Source organism: Cricetulus griseus, unplaced genomic scaffold (assembly GCF_003668045.3).
Source record: "Cricetulus griseus strain 17A/GY unplaced genomic scaffold, alternate assembly CriGri-PICRH-1.0 unplaced_scaffold_287, whole genome shotgun sequence".
NCBI classification, from domain to species: Eukaryota; Metazoa; Chordata; class Mammalia; order Rodentia; family Cricetidae; genus Cricetulus; species Cricetulus griseus.
In genome coordinates, this window is record NW_023277016.1 from 31,477 (window position 1) to 35,892 (window position 4,416).

The 4,416-nt window shown below is 33.7% G+C and overlaps 1 long non-coding RNA gene across 1 annotated transcript; it reads right to left on the reverse strand.

The window, feature by feature from the left end:
- Nucleotides 1-308: 308 nt before the first annotated feature.
- Nucleotides 309-1,803, reverse strand: LOC113839053. The gene is made up of 3 exons (XR_004772644.1): nt 1,689-1,803; nt 1,417-1,477; nt 309-349 (listed from the first exon to the last, which is right to left on the reverse strand). It is a non-coding gene; the product is annotated as an uncharacterized LOC113839053 (long non-coding RNA).
- Between the last annotated feature and the right edge of the window lie 2,613 nt (nt 1,804-4,416).

Sequence of the window (4,416 nt, forward strand, 5' to 3'; positions counted from 1 at the left end):
TCTCCTTTCATGCGTGTGAAGATGACTGTGCCGAGAAAAGGCTTTACCACACTGACTACATTCAGAGGGTTTCTCTCCGGTATGTATGTTTTTATGCATTTGAAGAGTACTGTGCTGAGAAAAGGCTTTACCACATTGATTACATCTGTAGGCTTTCTCCCCTCTATGTCTTCTTTTATGAATAAGAAAATAACTGTGATATGCAAAGGCTTTACCACATTGGTTACATTCATATGATTTCTCTCCAGTGTGTTTTGTTTCATGACTTTGGAGATAACTGTTATTTTCAATGGCTTTATCACATTGTATGTATACAGAAGAATTCTCTCCAGTTGGCCTTCTTTCATGCCTGCCAGGAAAAGGGTCATATGTAATGGCTTTAACATATTCAATACAATGTTGAATCTTGTTACCTGTATAAATTAATATTACAATTTATTTCAGTTGTAAAGAATAATCAGATATTATAGTTTTATCACTGTGCTTACATTCTTCTTTTCCCCTTCTTTAAGGGTTACATGTATCTTTGAAAATAGCTGTGAAGATATAATCCTTTATTACATGGTTCTAATTTTCAGAACCTTTTTCTACAGGTGATTCTTCACTTAATGAGGAGAACTAGAAAAATTCTTCCTTCATCATCCTTTTTTGTATTATTAACTTTTCCTTCTCTGTGAGTCATAATACATATGCTAATAAACTACAACAAACAGAAGTATTTACACAGTCAAAGACTCATAGGGCTTTTCTACAGAGTGAGCTTGGTGTATTATCAATGAAGACAGAAAACAAATTCCTGGTACACTTGAATCAAATTCAGCAAGTATGCTCAAAATGGGGACTTCTACATATCTCTGTTGAAATGGCTTGTATACTGATTAGTACATGATATTCTTAATAATGTAAAGATTAAAAAAAGAGGCTTCCTCAGTTAATTTATTTTGACTTTCTGTTCTGTTATTGTGATTACACATTCCCTACAAAAACTGCCCCTTGACTCTTGACAAAAATTGCTCCTGTCACAACTAGTACATGAGTAAAACCAACTTTTCTATGGAGTATTTGCTTAATGGAAGTTTTGGAGACATCACTCTCAATTCAATCTTTTTTATATCTTTAGTAATGTAGCTAGTATGAAATAAGTGGATTTACGGTACTACAGCATAGCTCTCGTTGCGTAATGTTTTAAGTGGCAGTTTCTCTCAATGCATTATTTCCTTCTCTCCTTTCTTAAAATATTGCCTTGCAAATGCAGTTAAACTACCTGAAATCAAGTTCTATGTTCTTGTGAGAATTTAGTAGTCATCAATGCAAATTAAGCTGTGCTTAAATACACTGCTGTTTCTCTTTCAAACTACAGGACACATTTCAATTTCTTCAGAGACACATTTCTATGAGCTCGTAAATGGAAATTACCTGTCATGTCTTTTTGAACTTGCACAATGTTCTTCAATAATATTGTCTTCCCAAGAGTATCCTAAAATATAGGGCAAGAACATGTATAGAGTATTATTGAGAAATAATATATGCAAATGTGCAAAAAGTTATGTTACTCTCCTCTGTGAGCTTTATACCTTTGATTTATGTATTACATTCTTTTTCTTTCTCAACCAAATTAAAGAAGAGCACTAATAACCAACGAACAGTTGTCCTATTATTTTAAAATGGGAAGGAAAATATAATCTTACCTATGTCATTGAGGTTCTCATAGGTCTCCAGCATCACATCTTTGTAGAGATTCTTCTGAGAAGTATCCATCAAAGTCCACTCTTGCCAAGTGAAGTCAATATGCACATCCTCATATTTCATGGCATTCTGAAATATCGCATACATGTATGCAACTTAAAGCAAAATACTGACCATATTGTAAATGTGTGTTTCTGTAGAACCTTATTTTAAAATGTGTTACTTTTATGCTATAGAAAATTTGCTTAATGAAGTAACTATGTGTAGTTTTTTTCTGATGTATTAGTTTAATTTTATAAAGCTGTTCTTCTTTGCCTGAATACAACAGCTGATATTCTGTTGAAGAGGTTTTTATCCAATAGTGAGTCAGGAGAAAGGATAGGCTGTGGCATCAGGAACAAAGTATACACAGGAGGATAAATCTGGAAGCAAGGAGGAAGGCTCAAGGAAAAGAAGAGTAGAGGGCCAGCTACCCAGCCACACAACCTTTCATGAAGTAGGAAGGAAAGTAAGATAAATGGAGAAAGGTAAAAGTCCTGAGGCGAAAGATAGATTGGATCATTTAACAAGAGAAAAATTGGCTAGAAATGAGCCAAGTAAAGGACATGCATTATATAACATGCTACTGTGTATCAATTTGGGACCTGGGAGGTTCCTTCCCCAAAAGGTATAAAGCTAAAGAGCTAAAGGAGTAAAACATTTAAGTAAATTTTACCCAACATGATGCTATATTTTAATGTAAGGCCTGAGAATGATGAAAAATATCTCCTTAATGAATTTCTCCCTACTGTTTACCTTTGAACAGCCAGTACACTAGGTAGCAGGGATAACCTCAGTCAAAATGATTGCCAGAGCACAATCATGCAAATGCTAGAGTTCTAGCAAGGTTTTGTGTTGTTCTTCTCCATCTATTTATGTCTATGCTGTGAGTTTTAGACTTTTCTCCCATGAAATCCTAAGAGGGCATTGACATCTGGGAGAGCATGATGAAGATCCATGTGTGGCTTAGCAATCTAAAGTTTGCTTTGGCAGTAAAAAGGCTAAAAGACAAACAGTTAAATAGCTCCAGATGTAAATGGAATTGAAAGAGCGATTGTTGAAATAATGGAGCCTATATACTTTGTGAATGCCTTAACTTTAAAATAGTAAAAAATATTTGTCAAATGAGAATCAAAAGTGCTTTCGAGGAACAATTCTGCTTTTGTTTCCATAGAAAACTCCTCCAGGTTGACATAGATATTGTTATAGCAAGTGAGACCACTTGAAGTTGACAGGCCATGCATATCAAGTAAAGTTACTGTTGCTCATCGCAGGAATTCAACTTAATCCCAAATTTTCTCTGTGACCCCTTAAGGATGCCTTCAGCAGGAAACATCTGGAGAACATGACTACCACATTCCCAAATTTTGGTGGGTGGGAGTCTTTTGATTATTTGATGGGTCATGGATAACTTATATTTAGGAAAATATAAGAATCATAATATAAAATGTTAGATTATTGAATCTAATGTAACTTAAAAACAATTAGTAATCTCAACCGTTTTGTATATTAATAGAAATTTATTTTAATTTTCTTACAACACACTGTAGATATGTTTGTAAGCTTGCTTAAAAAATCTTTGTGTAGTTATACAAATTTTTGTATATTGATACAAATTCAAGTTTTGATGCTAAAAAGTATTGTATTTATGTTTCCATTTATACTTTTTGAATGCAAAAATCAATGGCTAATTTTATTTTAGCTTTTCATACATGAAGATAATTGACGTTATCTCTGAGGAAAATTTCTATTCCAGTTTCAATTGCAATAAAGTAATGATTTCTAAGTTTCCTGTTTTTCAAACAATAATGACCTTAACAATAATGGCTACAGTATTACCTATGACCCTAGATACATGAAATTTGGAGTGATGTTGTTGTGCTACTACTGCAGGAAAATATTAATGGAGGAGCCCATCCTATTGGATGCTTCTATAATTTTTCACTGGAAATATTTTGTGACATGTGTATTTCCAATTCTTACTGAAAAAAATCTCAACTTCACAGGCTGTTTTGGATTTTTTGTATATGATCTGAACTCGTTCAATGAACTGCTTTTTAACATATGTGTGTATGTTAATTACAGGTCTACTACCCTCTTCAAGACAGCAGATTTTGCAAATCAAACCAGAATTTTGAAGAGTATGTCTGCTCATTTTTATTATTATTGATAATATTGATTATAGAGGGTATATAAATAACATTCATAAAGCTATATGATAGTTTTAAATAATGTTGCATGTTAATATAATTTTCCTGAAGTTAGACACTGCATTAAAAATTACCCACTCAGTTGATGTACATAGAATGGTTAACTAACTCTTAATCCTTAATTTTATGTTAAACATTTATTTATTTATCTTTCTCTCTGTATGTGTGTGTGTGTGTGTGTGTGTGTGAGAGAGAGAGAGAGAGAGAGAGAGAGAGAGAGACGAGTGAACGGAGAGAGAGAGAGAGAGAGAGAGAGAATGTGTGTGTAGATCAGATGACAACCCTCAGGAGTCAATTTGCTTTCACCCCTCAACATAGGTCCTAAAGATTCAAAGTAAGGTAGGAAGACATGGGAGCAATTACCTTCATCCTTTCAGCCATTTCACACACTTTTTAATATTAGCTAGCTGAAAAGGTTAATTTTAACAGGATAGAAGTCACATATCCCACCACTGGTTCTCACACTGTGGGTTGAAACTCA